Raw genomic sequence first — 21,340 nt, 5'->3', positions numbered from 1 at the left:
GCAGGCTGGGAAGGAGGCAGGCAGGCAGGCAGGCTTGCAGGCTGGGAAGGAGGCAGGCAGGCAGGCAGGCTTGCAGGCTGGGAAGGAGGCAGGCAGGCAGGCAGGCTTGCAGGCTGGGAAGGAGGCAGGCAGGCAGGCAGGCTTGCAGGCTGGGAAGGAGGCAGGCAGGCAGGCAGGCTTGCAGGCTGGGAAGGAGGCAGGCAGGCTTGCAGGCTGGGAAGGAGGCAGGCAGGCAGGCAGGCTGGCAGGCTGGGAAGGAGGCAGGCAGGCAGGCTTGCTTTCTGGGAAGGAGGCAGGCAGGCTTGCAGGCTGGGAAGGAGGCAGGCAGGCAGGCAGTCTTGCAGGCAGGCAGGCTTGCAGGCTGGGAAGGAGGCAAGCAGGCAGGCAGGCTTGCAGGCTGGGAAGGAGGCAGGCAGGCAGGCAGGCTTGCAGGCTGGGAAGGAGGCAGGCAGGCAGGCAGGCTTGCAGGCTGGGAAGGAGGCAGGCAGGCAGGCAGGCAGGCAGGCTTGCAGGCTGGGATGGAGGCAGGCAGGCAGGCAGGCTTCCAGGCTGGGAAGGAGGCAGGCAGGCTTGCAGGCTGGGAAGGAGGCAGGCAGGCAGGCAGGTTTGCAGGCTGGGAAGGAGGCAGGCAGGCTTGCAGGCTGGGAAGGAGGCAGGCAGGCAGGCTTGCAGGCTGGGAAGGAGGCAGGCAGGCAGGCAGGCTTGCAGGCTGGGAAGGAGGCAGGCAGGCAGGCAGGCTTGCAGGCTGGGAAGGAGGCAGGCAGGCAGGCAGGCAGGCAGGCAGGCTTGCAGGCTGGGAAGGAGGCAGGCAGGCTTGCAGGCTGGGAAGGAGGCAGGCAGGCAGGCAGGCAGGCTCTCAGGCTGGGAAGGAGGCAGGCAGGCAGGCAGGCTTGCAGGCTGGGAAGGAGGCAGGCAGGCAGGAAGCGATATATGGGTGTTGAAGTGAACCATGAACCACGTGACCTGTGAGTGTGTGTGTGTGTGTGTATGGGTTTGGGGTGGGGTGTTGATGGGGATGTGTTTCGGTGGTGGGGGAGGGACCGGCTGACTCCGTAAGCCTAACCACACTCCACAGACCTGTGACCCAGATTTGTTTCTTAAATGTACAGTACATCATCGTATATTTTAGGCAGGATGTGCCTGCAGGCTGGCAGGAAATATCCAGAGGATGTTTGCCAGACGTCTTAATAATCAGTTAGGAACAATTAAGGACTTTTATAAAGCGGATCAGGACTTCACTTATTGGTGAGTACAAACAAAACACAGTCGCATTTACGCTATGAACCTGTCGATTTGTTCCCCTAGAGTTTTTTCGTGATTTTTTTTCGGAAAAATTTCTTTTTACATTTCTAGTTTATTTTTTCCCCTTTATTTCTCGTATACGAACTTACATGTTAACCGACGGGTCTCGTCCCCAAGGGGTTCGGAAACCAAGTGGTGCTCTGCTTATACTTAAAGTAAGGGTAACAAAGAACATACAAACATATAAATGGAAATACAGGCAGCCAGAAATATTAATGCACCAGAATACAATGACACAATATCATTATATAAGCACTGATCACTATTTTAGAAACTTAAATGGATAGATGGGTGTGCACATAATGGTCTAACCAGGAAATCAGCTATGTTACTAAACAATAAACAAGTACCACAGACTTATCTCAGAACATGTCCATGCCAGCCAGCTCCACCCACGCCACTGGCGTTGCTGGAGCATGAACGGCATGGTGTCTACAAGTTACCAACTAAAACCCACATGAAACCTCTAGATACCCTGCTATCAGAGAGTAATACTTAAGAACATAATTATAACTAAACTTATATGCCTATAACACTGCTAAGGTGTAAATAAGTAATTAAAACACTTGTGAAATTACGCTGTAAACATCTCACACCTTGCAGCACTGTACATGTGTAGATTCTCTACCTCCTATTCTAGGATTGAAATAATTTGTTTTGACAAATTTGCACAATGCAGTGTGATGCTTGCCCCTTCTACATGTATTGCAGGTGTTCAGTGGGGTGTCACAGCTGTTAAGATTATGTGATTTGAGACACCTAGTACATTTGTGTAACTGTGAGTCGTCTGACTCGTGTGGCTCTATTAGGACAATTAGTACATTTGTTCAGAGAGTGGTTTTGATTGCAAAACAAACATGACCCCTATCCTACAGTTCGTTTAGAAGACACCTGTTTAGGTGAAACTGCAACTGCAGGTTGTGAAGATTTTGCTGCTTGCATTTGCTTGTTAATTATTCTCTTGCGAGTACTTGTTGTACTCTGGGGAGCAATTATTGGGCTCTTGCGAGCACTTGTTGGACTTTTGGGTCTCTTGGTAGCGCTTGTGGTGCTCTTAGGTCTTACTGATAAATCAGTGTTTGACCTGTTAGTATTACATTGATTATTAATACCCTTATTACCTAATGACAGTGTCACTTCAGGAGTTTCATGCAAGGAAATTGATGTGGGTACAGTTTCTGTGCATTAGAAGAATTATTAAATGCCTGGTTTGCTGATTCATTTATTATATTACGCAAACCTGCAAATATACCCTGCATTGACAGGACAATACCATTCTGGTATGTATATAATTAATTGACTATCTCACCAGACAGTTTTCTCTGGATGATAATTTTAGTCATACACTCTGCAGTGGGGTGATCCACCTTTTTACTGGAGGAATTTAACAGTGACTCAAGCTGAAAACTAAACGCTTGTAAGGAGTCAACTGATTGTTCTGGTTGAAATAAATCTAGTAATTGGTGTACAAGGATTATAAGTCTTCTTATTGTCAGTACTTGCTGTAGGAGGTTGGTTTGAGTAATTATGACTTACTTGTGTTGCTTAAGGTTTCTTGCTTAGCCTCAACTTTAATTACAGCTTCAGCTCTATTTTCATTTCTGGTTCAGATTAACTGGCTGTTGCAGCTTCACTTGAATTTTCATCTGCAGTTTCACTTATTTCTCTGGGTTCATGGGAGAGACTGGTTAATTCAGTAACCTCCTGTATTGAATTTACAGAACCAAGGATCTAATTTAATTAGGAGGATTCTCCTCATTTGGAGATAGCTCATGTATTTCACCTGAGCTGAGTGCTTGCTTGGGTATAGGTGTACTATAAAAATGTTCTGCTCCAGCAAGAACATTTGCTGTTGAAAGCACTTTGTTATAGTGATCTAACTTGTCTTGAATTGTATTTTCATAGTTGGCAAGGTCAGATTCTATCAGACTTAATTCGCCTGGGTCAGTATTATTGACAAGAAGTATGTGTCTATAAGACTCGATTATACTCTTGACAAAGTCATATTTTTGGCTAGCCACTTTTGTGGAAATTCTTAGCCTGGAAATGTTAACTGGTTAGTTCTTAAACAGTTGTCACATTTATTGAGTAGTCTTGTTAAATGACTTTGAAGACCTTTCAAGGTTCTTCCAGTTTTTTCTGGACAAGCCATGCTGGCTGTGAGTTAGAACCTTATAGGGCTTATATAGCTACTTTGACAGCTATGGCACTTGCTCATACATGTAGAGCAGGTATAGTTATTGACAGCTTAATATTTTCTTAAATAGGCTGATTTTAATTTACCTCATTTTTAGGTTAGCTACCTATCTATATAAATTTTTAGTTTAGTTCATTTATTATGCACCCCATACCCATCTTGTGGGCGGTAGTGGAAAGGGTTACAGAGGCACATAATGGGCTCAGGGACTGAACCCCACAATTCATTTAGCTAAGCAAGTTACAATCTTGATGAGCTAGTTACAAAATTCAATATAAGTCGTCACATCAACAATGGGTTCGAGATAGACCTCAAGTACAGGTTCTAAATTAAGCAACTGACATATGTGGAGAGCTAGTGTCAAAAATTATATGTTTGTCCTGCACACCGCCCCCCATCCAGTGGGCAGCGGTGGATAGGTTACAATCACTTAGTTACTACCTACAGTTAGCAAACTGGGGATATTTGGCTAAATTTTCTGGTAGCAGATCATTTTGAATGAAATATTGACACGTCGCTGGAACATTGGTTATAGAATTGTCTCTAAATTCACGTATCTTTTCACACTCCATCACATAGTGACGGAGGGTGTGCGAATAATTTTGTTGACACAGTTTACATTTGGTCAGGTCTACATCAGCAGATAATGAGAATTCCCAGAGATACTTGTAACCGAGTCTAAGCTGAGCAGTAGTAACATCTAGAAGTCTGCTAATTTTATTGGATGATCCATAGATGTGTGGCTCCTCTTGCATGATAGTATGATGATAGATGGAATTACTGGTGTCAATTTCACTTTGCCTCAGATCTACAAGATCTTGTTGAAGTTCTCGGTGTACTGCTGCTCTCAGATTGCTCATTGACAATCCAAGGTTACACTCAACGGCTCCTTTAAAGGCAGATTCTTTGGCTAACTTATCAGCTCTATCATGCATTCGGAGCCCAACATGAGATGGAGACCAAATGAAATGGACTCTGTTACCATCCTTAATAATTTTGTTGTATTTGTGTCTAGCTTCGGACACGAGCATGTTACAGTTATGTCTTAAAGAGTTGAGAGCATTTAAGGATGATAAGGAGTCACTTACAATTAATGTATCAAGTTTTGAGACTTGTACACATTTCAGTGCAAGGATCAAGGCAAATAGTTCAGTTTGAAGGGTAGAGGCCCAGTTGTTTATACGGACTCCCCACTCAAAGTATAGGCCATCGCCCATTGTCAGGACAACTGCACTTCCAGCTGCACCCGTGGTGCGGTGTAGGGAACCATCAGTGTATATAATTTGAGAGAGAGAATGCTCTGTGGACAGAGCATCAATATGGCTTAAGGCGTTGAGCTTTGCCTCAAGACGAAGCTTGGGCTGATCTCTAATTTGCTTCTTGGGTGGAAAGGGAGGGATTGAAACTGGAAAGGGTGTAACCTCCCACGGTGCAGGAAAGTGCCGTTGTTGTTTCTCTTGGTACAAATCATGAACCCAATACATTCTGAGTTGAGTTCCAGTTTTTGTTATCCATTTGGAACAATGCTGATCTTCAATAAAGAAATTCTGGAGGGCTTCTGTGCAAGGATTAGGATGAGTTAGCCTAAGCATTTTTATACCAATTTGACAGTTAATTTCAGTAACACGATCAACAACGCTCAGAATATTAAGTTCCTTTCTCATATTAAGTATCTTTGTGGTACGAGGGCACCCAAGGATTATCCTCAAGGCTTCGTTCTGCAATATTTCAAGCCCTCCAAGCTTTCTTTCAGGCATCAAAACAAGCAGAGGTGCAGCATAATCCACTAAAGATCTGATGTATGCAAAGTACATCATTTTGACAATTCTGACATTGGCACCATAGCCTGAGTGATAACCTGCAACAGCCTTGAGAGCTCGGAGCCTCTCTTTAAACTGACGACAGAGTCTGAATACAACAGGACCATACAGTGGCACCTCAAGGCCAAGGTATATGAATCTGTTTACATAGTCAAGCTGGGAGCCATCAGACAGTGGCATCTTGCGAACAGCTCCTCCCTGCCTGGGTGGGCGGCGATTTAGTATCTTTGTTTTCTCTGCTGAGATAATTAAACCTAGGTCCTGACATGAGTCTAATACAGAGTTAAGAGTGTTCTGCGTGTTAGCATACCCAGTGGTGTGTATCATTATATCATCAGCATAGCTAATGATGTGGACGTTGGGTTTGCTTGGTATAGAGTTAAATAAGGTAGGACTGAGGACACCACCCTGCGGGGTACCTAGTTCAAAGTCTCTTGTTACACTCCTATGCCCCTGGAAAAATACAGATGACTTCCTGTTGGATAAGTAACCCCTGATCCAACAAAGAAGTCGACCACCAGTATTCATTCTTGCAAGCTCACTCAAGATAACATGTCTATTTGCAATATCAAAGGCAGACTTAAGATCTAGGAAGGTGGTATATGACTTTTCAGTGTGCAGGGTAAGAAAGGTGGTGATGCAATGATGCACACTCCTTCCATGCATGAAGCCATATATCTGGGGGGATAGTATGGTTCTCATTCTATGGAGGAGACGGTTTAGGACCATTCTCTCGAATGTTTTGCAAGTGCAGCTAATAAGGGAAATTGGGCGGAAAGCATTCTCTTGATTTGGCTTGGGAATTGGAATGATTATACTGTTGGTCCAAGAGTTAGGAAGCTCCCCAGTAACATAGCTCATATTATACAGCTCAAGCAGGGTACTAAAGGGTACTAAAGGGAGCAGACGCAATATGTCATAAGTGATACCATCTTCACCGGGGGATGTGGCTTTGCCTTTGTTTAGGGCCGCGAGTAATTCAAACTCAGTAAATGGCACGTTGCATTCATCTTCCTTGTGGAGCATGCAGTCAACGAGCCTTTCTCGATCTCCGTAACCAGCATTTAATCTGAACTGTGTGCCTGGGGGAAGATTATTGAAGCTAGAGGTGGTTGCCCAAGCATCGACTAACTCGTCTGCTCTGTGTAGAGGGTGAGGGTGTGACACTTGGCTGATCGTATCGCCTTTAATTCTTTTAATATCCTTCCATGCCTGGCTGAGGGGGTTGTGAGAGTTGAGACTGTTAACAAACGTTTCCCAGTTATCTTGCCTGAGCTCTGTCATGCGCTCCCTCGCCTTGGCTTGGGCTTTCTGAAAGAGCTTGAGCATTGCTGGTGTACGTGTTTCCCTATAAGCAAGCCCAACTCGTCTGGCAGTGCGTTTCAAAGTACGTAGTTTGGGGTCATTGTAATAGGCATGGCGTTTATTACCTTTCATATCGTTCCGACTATTGGATGGTGCAGTGGGCCGACCTAAAGGGTCAGCAAACATCTGAAAAAAATGGAAATGTTCGTTTGTTCAAAATCGCTAATCTCCGAAAGTTCTTCACCGATTGCTTTGAAATTTTCACACAATGTTCCATTTGCATCTGGCCAGGTTTTTATATACATATTATATAGATGTCACGTCTCTGACGGAATTTTTTTTTTCTGAAAAACTGTGTTTTTCATGTGAGAGAAATCTTCGAAACCTCTTTACGGATTGTTTTGAAATTTTGACACAAAGTTGCATTCGAACAGGCGCCTCTTTTTATTTATCTACTATATACATGCCTCACCTGTGACAGGAAAAACATTCTTTTTTTGGAAAAACAGTGCAATCTGTTGGACGTAAAAGCAACACACACTGTAATCTCCAAAAGTTCTTCACCAATTGCTTTGAAATTTTGACACAACGTTGCATTCGAATAGACGCTTGTTTTTATATTTGTACTATATAGATGCCACCCATGTGGACAGGTAAAAACACGCGTTTTTTATAAACAGTGCCATCTGCTGCACATAATAGCAACATTCCAACTGTACTAAGTATGTCATGAATTCCATTTCAATGTTTCCGATTGCACTGATAAATTTTATTTGCATAGATTTCGATTTATTTTATTTTTTATTGTTTTATTTTGTGTGACATTGTGTTGGAATTAAGCTGTATTGTTGATCATACCGTTCATTTCGTTAGTATAAGTACAGATGCCACACCTGTGACTGGTAAAACTATGCTTTTCTTGAGAAACAGTGCCATCTGTTGCATGTAAGATCAACACACATGCTATACTATATATGTAACAATTGCATTTCAATGTTTCTGATTGCATTGATAACCTGAATTTTCATAAATTTTGACTTATTTTCATTTTGATTTAATTATTTTGAGTGAATTGTGTTTTAATTGAGCTGTGTTGTTTATCATACTGTTCATTTCGTGAGTATAGTTTACTTTTTTAGTTTTTCATATTTTCATTTCATTTTTCAACTGTTTTTCTTATATTTCAGTGATGGGAACATCAGATCATTTGGGAAGGCATCGAACGAGGGAGTGGGGAATAGTGGGGATGATGAGGGGACGGAAGTGAGAGATGGTGGGGAGGACGAAGGGACAAGGTGTAACTGGGGGTGGGGGAAATAGCTCTATCTTGTCCATTATTCCACCCCCCCCCCCTTAGTTAACTAACGAGGCCGGGGGAAACAGCTCTATCTAGTCCGTTATCCTGTCCTCAGTTAGCTAACTATTCTAGAGCACTCCCAGAGTTCCTAAGGCAACCTCTCTCGTTCAACACCTTGTAACCTAGGTATTTGACTACCTAGGTGCTAAGACTACAAGGCGCCGTAATTTGACCAGCTACCCGAAACTCTAGACAGAACTCTAGAATACATTTCTCTGCCACAACGTATAAGAGAAAAAGAAAGGAAAGAAATGAATAGTGAAGTAATTAGTGAGGGTTTGGGGTGAGAGAGGTAGAGAGGTGGGAGGGGCGAGGAGGGTCATTAGCTGAAAGTGAGAGTTTAGAGAGGGGTCGAGGGAGAGGTGTAGATAGGTAGAAGTAGAAGAGTAGATAGTAGAAGTAGAAGGAGAAATGCTGCCACCATCCATTCACGATCATTACATACAAGACAAGGAATGGAACTTGTCTGTATCACAAAATTCTCAAAAGATGTTATCAAGGTCATTATTAGTATGTCCCATCTTTCATGTACTCAGTAAAATCAGGGAACCAATAATCCCAGAGGCTTTCTCACCTCAACTCAACTCTAGGGGACACAAAGGCAATTTAAATAATAAATTCAACTATATTTCACATACTAAGTATCATAATTTAAGCAATGTTCAAGATCTATATATGTAAAATGAGTCATCCTCAAAGAATCTGAGAACACTACAACTGACTGCCCCTGATCATCACACAACACTTGTAAAACACGACCAAGTCACCTTAATGTTCAACTCACCAAGTGTCTGCCTATAGCTGGATAGAGGGGGGGGTCTATAGTTGAACAGAGACTGTCCCGCCCTGCCGGCCGACAGCCTCCCTGCTAGGGCCGTCTCCTCTGCTCTGCTGACTGCCGTTCTGTCTGTCTTGTTAATGCTCTCGAATCGATCGCTCTCCGAGTATATATTGGGGAACCTAGTAACTAACTCCACCCACAAGTAGATAGCCTCCGGCTCTCTACCAAGCCACTCCTTAAACGTCGGTATGTTTGAAGGCTACCAGGCTCCAATTATAAGATTAGTAGAAGTAAGGTGAAATTCACATGATCTGACCTCAGGTCACTTGAGGTCATTAACTCTTAGAGGTGTGAAACTCCGGCCAACAACTTGGCGCCTTTTCAAATCCCTGTCTGTGACTCATGTACTCTATATATTTTAAATAAACTAAACCAAACACTTTACAGTGTTACATCTCCCCTTCTCCCCGAAAATAAAGTTTTTTGCAACACTGCTAAAGTGAGCTAGCTGTGTGCAACAACTTTATTAACGAAAAGAATACATCCTAGCTAAACAAATATACATCATCCTACTCTAAAAATGAAATATGTAGACAGACGTCCATTGTCTCTGGCTGGGCGACGTCACTGCTTGGTCTTGTATATAATCCTGTACCACATTTCTTCAACACAACTGCCTCCGTCGCTTCTCCGTCGTTAACGCACAACAACCCTTGGTCAACCAGAAAGCCGTTACTACTTGAACTGCGCACAGGACCGTGGAATTCGGTTGTCCCAGCTGATCTGTAATTGGCCCTACGTCAGTCACCATGAGAGACGTATATTGGGGTTTTTCACAGCTATGGGGACTACAAGTTTCGAGACCTTCATATAATAGTTGCCAACAGTAGAAATCCCATCCTACTCTTCTCCTCCCTGTTGCTCCAGCACGCCTTCTTCAGAGAGCCACTTCTGACAGCCACATCAAGTCCGCACGTCACAGGAAGAATCACTCAACAGAGCAACATGCTTGCAGGAGGGGCGGCCAGTTAAGGCAAACGATCCTGTCTTGCAATTACGCTGCATGCAATGATGCTGACACCAGCAAGGGACACTAGGCATCGTGTCTCACTCAGCTTGGTCTTATCTTCTCTCTTCTTTCTTCTCTCTTCTTTCTTCTCTCATCTTTCTTCTCTCTTCTTTCTTCTCTCTTCTTTCTTCTCTCTTCTTTCTTCTCTCATCTTTCTTCTCTCTTCTTTCTTCTCTCTTCTTTCTTCCTCCTCCCATGGGTCTTTGACAAGCGACCTGGGGTCCATTGGGGTCCATCCTGGGTAGACCGATGTTGGTGGGACAGACTGGAGTCGTTGTTGTTCCTCTTTCATCTTTACTGGGTCGTCTGGGAACGTCTGCAGAACGACCTGGGGTCCACTGGGGGTCCGTCCGTCTTGGGGTCCACTGGGGGTCCGTCCGTCTTGGGGTTCACTGGGGGTCCGTCCGTCTTGGGGTCCACTGGGTAGACCCATGTTGACCGACCGAGAGGGCTGCATCTTGGGGTCCCCGGGGTGGTGGTGGTGGTGGTGGAACCATGACCTCCAGGCAGGTGGCTGGTCGTGGTGGTGGTGGTGAGGAACGCCCCTGAGTGTGGTACACAGCAGCCGTCTCCCTCTTCTGTATGTGCGTCTCTCCTCTCTTCTGGCTCCCACCTGTGAATGAACAGAAAGGCAACAATACCCGTGTTCCCAAAATGTTGTGTGACCCTGTAGTTTGTATAGGGTTCACACAGTCTGATTATAACGCTCTCCTCCTGGCAACGACTACACTCAAATTTTAATAATCCAATTAACTCTGAATGATATTGACTTGGTGGAACATAAAACAGTAACAGAGTAAAGTTAGAGAAGAGAGAATAAGGTCATCACTACTTTTAACTTGTCACAAAAAAAAATCAACACTAATAGACAAAATACTAGCCTAACTTAACTGTACCGTTCTTAATCTTAAGTACCATATTATCCGTTACTCCCACCCTTAACCTACAGCCACCTATGTGACCCAGAGTGTTTCCCTAGCTTCTCCGCTGGTCAACAACTCAAAACTTTTGCCACCCCTGTGACCAGACTATCTAACGTCGAGTGTCCCCAACGTGAAGTCTACTGACATACTAAGCCTCCCCCTAGTATGCTGTACAATACCAGTACACCTCGGGTTATTGCGTTCAAATGGAGTAACAGTCGATCACAATAATCTGAGCAGAACCACCACTTAAAACTACTTAAGAACTAAACCTGTCACTCCCCAACTGACCTGGAGACCAGCGGTGGCTGGGTGTCCCCCTGGGACATGTGAGGTCACCTGTCGCACTCAGCTGAGCTCTACTACCACCAACCGCTAAGTCCCCAAATCACCAAATCTTATCACTAACATAAATCACTACACACGCAAGTTCTGGTGAACATTCCCTGAACTTCACAAAACTCACAAAATCACTAAACCACAACGCCAGAGAATCACTATCTCCTAACCTGAAAACTCGCTAAATCGCGAATATTAAACACCTGTCAAGATCTCCCTGATAGCGCCTGAGCGGCAAAAGACACGTGGGACTGAACAATGTTAAATGAACACTAGCCTACCATAAACATTGTTCAACACCGCTGCCAACATTGTAAAGGGGGTGGGGGGAAATAGCTCTATCTTGTCCATTATTCCACCTCCCAGTTAACTAACGAGGCCGGGGGAAACAGCTCTCTCTAGTCCGTTATCCCGTCCCCAGTTAGCTAACTATTCTAGAGCCCCTCCAGAGTTCCTAAGGCAACCTCTCTCGTTCAACACCTTGTAACCTAGATATTTGACTACCTAGGTGCTAAGACTACAAGGCGCCGTCACTTGACCAGCTACCCGAAACTCTAGAGAGAACTCTAGAATACATTTCACTGCCACAAACGTATAAGAGAAAACGAAAGGAAAGAAATGAATAGTGAAGTAATTAGTGAGGGTATGGGGTGAGAGGTAGAGAGGTGGGAAGAGCGAGGAGGGTCATTATTTGAAAGTGAGAGTTTAGAGAGGGGTGGAGGGAGAGGTGTAGATAGGTAGAAGTAGAAAAGTAGATAGTAGAAGTAGAAGAGTAGATAGTAGAAGACGAAATGCTGCCACCATCCATTCTAGACCATTACATACAAGACAAGGAATGGAACTTGTCTGTATTACAATATTCACAAAAGATGTTATCAAGGTCATTATTAGTATGTCCCATCTTTATCATGTACTCAGTAAAATCATGGAACCAATAATCCCAGAGGCTTTCTCACCTCAACTCAACTCTAGGGGACACAAAGGCAATTTAAATAATAAATTCAATTATATTTCACATACTAAGTATCATAATTTAAGCAATGTTCAAGATCTATATATGTAAAGTGAGTCATCCTCCAAGAATCTGAGAACACTACAACTGACTGCCCCTGATCATCACACAACACTTGTAAAACACTACCAAGTCACCTTAATGTTCAACTCACCAAGTGTCTGCCTATAGCTGGATAGAGGGGGGGGGAGGGTCTATAGTTGAACAGAGACTGTCCCGCCCTGCCGGCCGACAGCCTCCCTGCTAGGGCCGTCTCCTCTGCTCTGCTGACTGCCGTTCTGTCTGTCTTGTTAATACTTTCGAATCGATCGCTCTCCGAGTATATATTGGGGAACCTAGTAACTAACTCCGCCCACAAGTAGATAGCCTCCGGCTCTCTACCAAGCCACTCCTTAAACGTCGGTATGTTTGAAGGCTACCAGGCTCCAATTATAAGATTAGTAGAGGTAAGGTGAAATTCACTTGATCTGACCTCAGGTCACTTGAGGTCATTAACTCTTAGAGGTTTGAAACTCCGGCCAACAACTTGGCGCCTTTTCAAATCCCTGTCTGTGACTCATGTACTCTATATATTTTAAATAAACTAAACCAAACACTTTACAGTGTTACAAAGGGAAGGGGTAATAGTGGGGAAGGACGAGGGGACGGGGGAGTTTGGGATGGTGGGGACATAGAGATGGGGATATGGAGAATGGTGGGAGGACAAAGGGACAGGGAAGTAGGGAACGGTGGGGAGAATGAGGGGACGGTGGAGTTGGGAATAGTTGGATGGCCGAGAACACGGGTGAGGAGAGAATGGTTGGGGGGACAAGGAAGGTTGGTGTGCTTGTGCTGAGCCATAGCAACGCATGGCCGGGTACTGCTAGTCTAATAATAAGCAACTAAAATTTGAGTAGTACTTTGGTGTCTCTACAGGATTTCCATGGCTTAGCTCCTCAAAATCAGTTTTGGATGGGTAGTGACACTTCAATAACACTCAAAGATGAATATAGAAATATGTAATGAAATATAATTACACAATAAATAATTTATAAATCCCATCCTAATTAGGGACAGCACTACACAAATAATAATTCACCAGCACTGTCTAACAGTACTAGTTAGGTAATAATTCTACCTATTAATGCTGGTAATGGTGTAAACTGAATTTTTACAAATCTGACTTTGGGTTGGCAGAACTACAATAAATGTGTTACAATAATGTGTAAAAAAGTGCTATGTTTTTGGATTTTATATAATATATACACTTGTAGAAAATACGTGTATAAGAAATTTAATGAACCAAAGATTATTAATTGTGTATGGCAAGTATTCTACTGCCGTAAATAGTTTTTAACACCTGACTGTACTTCCTAATTGAGGAATATAATGTTATCAGGGTTAGTAATGGTTAATTAATATATGGGATCAGTAACTTGGGTTAGTATACTGGACCCTGAAATGTTAATGAATTTCATTGACTTGGGTGAATCATTAATTATAGATTGAATTTGGTTTCGACTATGATATGGACAGTCTGCTGACAGTTTTAAATTAAATATTTGTATTGGGTAATAATGGTAACACATAATTGTTGTTAGTAAATAATTAATTATAATTTCTCCAGTCCCAAGCGAACAAATTTTGTTGGCTCTGAGGATCGGTATGGATTTTAATATTAGTTGTAATTGAACTAGTTCGATAAGGACCAACTTTTTTGTGTCGGGAAAACTTGATTCATGTAATTCATTTAAATTGATGCTAATTTTCGATAGCTATGTAGGACCACCACTTTTTGAGAAAAAGTGGAAAACAGGGTAGAGCAAGTGGTTTGATATTTTACTCCAGGAACTAGAGTCCTATGGATGTTCTTAATTAATATTGCATTGATTATTAAGGGGGCATATCGAAAAATATCGTTATAAATTAAAATTGTTCAATTTGCTTATAAATTTTTTATGAAATGGTTATAGAAAGGGCTGCAACTGGTCCAAGTTTCACCATCACACCCTAAACAGAAAAGGAGAAAAAAATACACAACATATTATGCAACGAATGTTCAACATTCTCAAATAATCTCAGGGAACACATGTGTCAACTAAAATGTCTACTATGTGCTGTAGAAGCACAAACTCTTGTAATAATTGTAATATGTATGTTCAATATATTTATATTTATATTTTTTTATTTTTTTTTTATTTTTTTTTATTTTTTTTTTGGCCAATTTTTTTTTCTCGTTTGTTATCAAGGGATTTGCATGAAACTTGCACACCTTGCTCAATGGATGCCTATCTGCAAGGGTGCCAATTATGAACGAAATCTGTCGAAGTCAAGCTCAGCTACAGGTGGCCGAACTTGGATCTTTATTTTACTCTGGAAAGTAATTTACACCTTCAAATTACTTCAGAGCTTTCATTTATTAATCAATTTACATGCAAATTACACCTTATATGTAGCGTTTATGCTCCTACAGACTCTAGTAGACATTTTAGTCCAAAGTCTATTTGTTGATTTTATAAAAATTTATAAATATCATGTATTGCATATTTTTTTAGTAGGGTAACTTTGAAAAATTATATTATTGCACTAAACACTTTTTTGATAAAACTGATCACTAGAATCCTTTATTATGTGCTTAATTTAATATCTGAGTGTTATAGAAATGATTTTAGTTGACACATGTGTTCCCTGAAGCTATTTGAAAATTCGTTGCATAATTCGTTGTTTATTTTGTTTCTCCTTTTCTGTTTAGGGTGTGATGATGAAACTTGGACCAGCTGCAGCCCTTTCTATAACCATATCATAAAAAAATTTATAAGCAAACTGAACCACTTTTAATTTTACATCGATATGCCCCCTTTTTTAAAGGGACTGTATTATGAGTCAAATCCTCTCATCTAAAATGGGGGGTTAATACTAGAAGTCAAAGTACTTCTAGTACACTTAATCAAGGCTGGTTCTTCCTCGAAAGTGGTTAGTAAGATTTACTTAAATATATATTAAAATTACATAAATATTCAATAAATTGATTAATGACAAGATCATATAGCAATAAATATTAGACAAGAAAATTATTCCTATCTAAGAGTTCGTGAGGCTATAAGAAATATTAAATTCCTAGCTTATGTAGATGAAATATAAACTCGAGATATTAAATCTCAACATTTTATGAGGAGTTAATTAGTAAATTAATAAAGGTTCAGCTGCTTAGCTGTAACAGTGAACGGTAGTGTGGTTGTAAGACAGCGTCATCTAGAATCTGCTGGAACGCGTGACCCGCTAGCGTGGCATGGGAATTTGTCTCACCTCAGGCTGCTTCAACACACCTGCAAACCCAATATGGTGTAAACAAAATTTACACAAAGTTGATTATGTCATTATGGGACAATAAAAGGGTAAATTAGGTTCACTGTGGACATAATTCTGTTTGGAGGAGGGAGCGCAGTATAACGACAAACTAAGGATAAAGTTTACACATTATGAGCTCAAAACAATGAAACAAACCACTTAACATTATTGTTGTTCGCTGATGCAATCCTTAGGATCACGGTAGGAGTAATTGTGCACTCCAATGCCTATTAATAGCAAAGGCCTTTCACGTAGCTTGTGAAAACGTCTCCTTGCTCTCAAGCGGTGTCAGCGAGTAAGCCTCCTCTCCCTCAACCCGTCTCGCCAGTACATACGTGCTCATATTTCAGTAGAAATGGAAAATTCTTTCCCTTATGAATATTCTACTTAATGAATTAATGAGACTAGGGTTGCAATTATAGGGAGTTCTATATTATTTAAATTCTCATCAAACAGTAATTAATATGAAGAGTGTTTTTATTAAACGAGAAATGGAGAGAAATTTCTGCTTCCTCCATGTTAATTTAAGATAACATATACTGTTATGTAGTAATCCTTTAGCTGATAACACATTATTAGATCACTAGTTGTTATATTGTCAGTTATTAATTCTTGAAAAGAATACTGACAAAAGCGAGAATATTATTCAGTTCTCTGGCATGTTGATAGTATTTATACCTCTGCTAGAAATTTTCTGACGCAATACCGCCATTCAAAGTAGGAAGAATTTGGCAAATTACGCACAGATAGCAAAATATTAATTTCTGTTTGTTCTACAAATTGGTTGAGTTAGTAATCACTACAAATACAATGATGATGTATTATAATACAAGAAATGATGTATTTATGTTGGAAAATTTCCAACAGTGGTAGTGACAGTAAGACAAGCGTGGTTGTAGTCGAAGTGGAGGGGAGACAGGTGTGGTGGCGGTGGTGGTAGTGAGGGTGAGATAAGTGTGGTGGTGGTGGAAGGGACGGGGTGGGAGACAAGTGTGGTCGTGGGTGGTGATAGTAGCGGTGAGATAAGTTTGGAGGTGGTGGTAGTAACGGTGAGACAAGTGTGGTGGTGGTGGTAGTGACGGTGAGACAAGTGTGGTGGTGGTGGTAGTAACGGTGAGACAAGTGTGGTGGTGGTGGTAATAACGGTGAGAAAAGTGTGGTGGTGGTGGTAGTGACGGTGAGACAAGTGAGATGGTGGGTGGTAGTAGTGATAGGGAGATAGGTGTGGTGGTGGATGATGGTAGTGGCATTGAGACAAGTGTGGTGGAGGTGGTAGTGATAGTGAGACAAGTGTGGTGGGGGTGGTGACGGAGAGACAAGTGTGGGGGTGGTGACGGTGGGACAGGTGTAGTTGTGGTGGTGGAAGAGGAGAGACAAGTGTTGTTTTGGGTGGTGGTAGTGATGGTGAGACAAGTGTGATGGTGGAGAGACAAGTGTTGTGGTGGGCTGGGGTAGTGATGTTGAGACAAGTGTTGTGGTGGGCTGGGGTAGTGATGGTGAGACAAGTGTGGTGGTGGTGGTAGTGACCAAGACAAGTGTGGTGGTGGGTGTAGTGACGATGAGTTATATGTTGTACCTAGTAGCCAGAACGTCGTACTCGGCCTACTGTGCAAGGCCCGATTTGACTAATAAGCCAACTTTTCCTGAATTAATATATTTTCTCTAATTTTTTTCTTATGAAATGATAAAGCTACCCATTTCATTGTGTATGAGGTCAATTTTTTTTTATTGGAGTTAAAAATAACGTAGATATATGACCGAACATAACCAACCCAACCTAACCTATCTTTATAGGTTAGCTTAGGTTAGGTTAGGTTAGGTAGTCGAAAAACAATTAATTCATGAAAACTTGGCTTATTAGGCAAATCTGGCCTTGCATAGTAGGCAGAGAAGTGCATTCTGGCTACTAGGTACGACATATATATATATATATATATATAAATATATATATATATATATATATATATATATATATATATATATATATATATATATATATATATATATATATATATATATATATATATTTTATTAAATATGACCGAAAAAGTAAGATTAATAATTCTAACACGAATTTTCTCAATCTTTCGTACATTATGCTTCACTGTTGGAGGTAAATCAAAAATCACTTCTCCAAAATTCATTTTTATTTCTAGTCTGACGCGACACGGGCGCGTTTCGTAAAACTTATTACATTTTCAAAGACTTCACAAATACACAACTGATTAGAACTTGCGTTTCCCTGTTTTTATATCTACATTTGAGTGAGGTGGGAAGGGTGATGTGGCATTACATTTGAGTAAGGTGGGAAGGATGATGTGGCATTAGAGGATATTAATAGGGTATTAAAAGTATCAACACAAGACAGAACACGAAACAATGGATATTGAATAGAAGTGTTTGTAGAAAGCCTATTGGTCCATATTTCTTGATGCTTCTATATTGGAGCGGAGTCTTGAGGTGGGTAGAATATAGTTGTGCAATAATTGGCTGTTGATTGCTGGTGTTGACTTCTTGATGTGTAGTGCCTCGCAAACGTCGAGCCGCCTGCTATCGCTGTATCTATCGATGATTTCTGTGTTGTTTACTAGGATTTCTCTGGCGATGGTTTGGTTATGGGAAGAGATTATATGTTCCTTAATGGAGCCCTGTTGTTTATGCATCGTTAAACGCCTAGAAAGAGATGTTGTTGTCTTGCCTATATACTGGGTTTTTTGGAGCTTACAGTCCCCAAGTGGGCATTTGAAGGCATAGACGACGTTAGTCTCTTTTAAAGCGTTCTGTTTCGTGTCTGGAGAGTTTCTCATGAGTAGGCTGGCCGTTTTTCTGGTTTTATAGTAAATCGTCAGTTGTATCCTCTGATTTTTGTCTGTAGGGATAACGTTTCTATTAACAATATCTTTCAGGACCCTTTCCTCTGTTTTATGAGCTGTGGAAAAGAAGTTCCTGTAAAATAGTCTAATAGGGGGTATAGGTGTTGTGTTAGTTGTCTCTTCCGAGGTTGCATGGCTTTTCACTTTCCTTCTTATGATGTCTTCGATGAAACCATTGGAGAAGCCGTTATTGACTAGAACCTGCCTTACCCTACAGAGTTCTTCGTCGACTTGCTTCCATTCTGAGCTGTGGCTGAGAGCACGGTCGACGTATGCGTTAACAACACTCCTCTTGTACCTGTCAGGGCAGTCGCTGTTGGCATTTAGGCACATTCCTATGTTTGTTTCCTTTGTGTAGACTGCAGTGTGGAAACCTCCGCCCTTTTCCATGACTGTTACATCTAGAAAAGGCAGCTTCCCATCCTTTTCCGTCTCGTAAGTGAAACGCAGCACGGAACTCTGCTCAAATGCCTCCTTCAGCTCCTGCAGATGTCTGACATCAGGTACCTGTGTAAAAATGTCGTCAACATACCTGCAGTATATGGCCGGTTTCAAGTTCATGTCGACTAAGACTTTTTGCTCGATGGTACCCATGTAGAAGTTTGCAAACAGGACACCAAGGGGAGAACCCATAGCGACCCCATCTACTTGCTTATACATGTGCCCATCCGGGCTCAAGAAGGGTGCCTCTTTAGTACAAGCTTGGAGTAGTTTCCTCAGAATACTTTCTGGCATGTCAAGAGGAGTACAGGCTGGATCACGATACACTCTGTCGGCTATCATTCCGATTGTCTCGTCCACAGGTACGTTGGTAAACAGCGATTCTACGTCCAACGAGGCTCTTATCCCTGTGGCCCGTGCGCCCCGCAGTAAGTCCACAAATTCCTTTGGAGACTTCAGGCTGAAGGCGCAAGGAACATAAGGAGTCAGCAGGCCGTTGAGTCGCTTCGCCAATCTGTACGTGGGTGTGGGTATCTGGCTAATGATTGGCCGAAGTGGGTTTCCAGGCTTGTGCGTCTTGACATTTCCATACGCATATCCAGGTTTATATTCCCCAATGATCTTTGGCAGGTGGAGTCCGGATTTCTTGGCGTTCACAGTTTCGATCAGTTTGTTGACCTTTGCTTTTAATTCGGCTGTAGTGTCCTTCGTTACCCTTTGGAACTTAGTTTGGTCAGAGAGTATGATGTTCATTTTCGCCAGATATTCGTCTTTTTTAAGAATGACATATATTGGCGACTTGTCACCTCTCCTGACAACTATCTCCTTGTTCTCACGAAGGCTTTTAGCTGCCGCTCTAAGCTCGGGGGACAGTATGGTGCTTCTGTAGTTGCCTCGATTCTTTCCTCCTTCTGCAATAAGTTCTGCTTGTAAGGTATCTTTGGTAGTGACCTTCTTTTGTGTCTCGAGGTCGAATATGTCGTCCAACAGAATTTCCAACTCCACTTTCCGGGCCATTTCACTCGGTCTGGACATAACATGACAGTTTATGCCCAGATTTAGGAGAGTGACTTGGTCCTCAGTGAGGTTAATTCCTGCAAGGTTCAGGAAGCCATCTCTTGGTCGTGGAATTGCCATAGGTCCTCCATATAATGTTGTTAGTTTCTTGATAATCCTTGTTTCAGTGCTGAGGTGATGTTGGTCTGTGAGGATGTCGAGGTGTTGTTCAATGCGGGTACGGATACTATGGTCGATGTTGCTATTTCTCCACTCGTTTGTAGCATGAAGTAGTTGCGTTTTTTTGTCTTTGATTTCATTCTCTGCCTTGTATATCTGATCACGAATCAGATCCTGGCGATATTTTATCGTGAAGGCTTGATTCCTTGCTGCTGGGTCGTGCACTTTAACATTAGTATATTTTGGTAGCAGTCTTTCCTGTAGACATATTTTATTAAATATGACCGAAAAAGTAAGATTAATAATTCTAACACGAATTTTCTCAATCTTTCGTACATTATGCTTCACTGTTGGAGGTAAATCAAAATATCTGATTCGTGATCAGATATACAAGGCAGAGAATGAAATCAAAGACAAAAAAACGCAACTACTTCATGCTACAAACGAGTGGAGAAATAGCAACATCGACCATAGTATCCGTACCCGCATTGAACAACACCTCGACATCCTCACAGACCAACATCACCTCAGCACTGAAACAAGGATTATCAAGAAACTAACAACATTATATGGAGGACCTATGGCAATTCCACGACCAAGAGATGGCTTCCTGAACCTTGCAGGAATTAACCTCACTGAGGACCAAGTCACTCTCCTAAATCTGGGCATAAACTGTCATGTTATGTCCAGACCGAGTGAAATGGCCCGGAAAGTGGAGTTGGAAATTCTGTTGGACGACATATTCGACCTCGAGACACAAAAGAAGGTCACTACCAAAGATACCTTACAAGCAGAACTTATTGCAGAAGGAGGAAAGAATCGAGGCAACTACAGAAGCACCATACTGTCCCCCGAGCTTAGAGCGGCAGCTAAAAGCCTTCGTGAGAACAAGGAGATAGTTGTCAGGAGAGGTGACAAGTCGCCAATATATGTCATTCTTAAAAAAGACGAATATCTGGCGAAAATGAACATCATACTCTCTGACCAAACTAAGTTCCAAAGGGTAACGAAGGACACTACAGCCGAATTAAAAGCAAAGGTCAACAAACTGATCGAAACTGTGAACGCCAAGAAATCCGGACTCCACCTGCCAAAGATCATTGGGGAATATAAACCTGGATATGCGTATGGAAATGTCAAGACGCACAAGCCTGGAAACCCACTTCGGCCAATCATTAGCCAGATACCCACACCCACGTACAGATTGGCGAAGCGACTCAACGGCCTGCTGACTCCTTATGTTCCTTGCGCCTTCAGCCTGAAGTCTCCAAAGGAATTTGTGGACTTACTGCGGGGCGCACGGGCCACAGGGATAAGAGCCTTGTTGGACGTAGAATCGCTGTTTACCAACGTACCTGTGGACGAGACAATCGGAATGATAGCCGACAGAGTGTATCGTGATCCAGCCTGTACTCCTC

This window comes from Procambarus clarkii, chromosome 24 (assembly GCF_040958095.1).
Source record: "Procambarus clarkii isolate CNS0578487 chromosome 24, FALCON_Pclarkii_2.0, whole genome shotgun sequence".
NCBI lineage: Eukaryota > Metazoa > Arthropoda > Malacostraca > Decapoda > Cambaridae > Procambarus > Procambarus clarkii.
The sequence above is the reverse complement of the archived record's forward strand: the minus strand, read 5'-3'. Positions refer to the sequence as shown.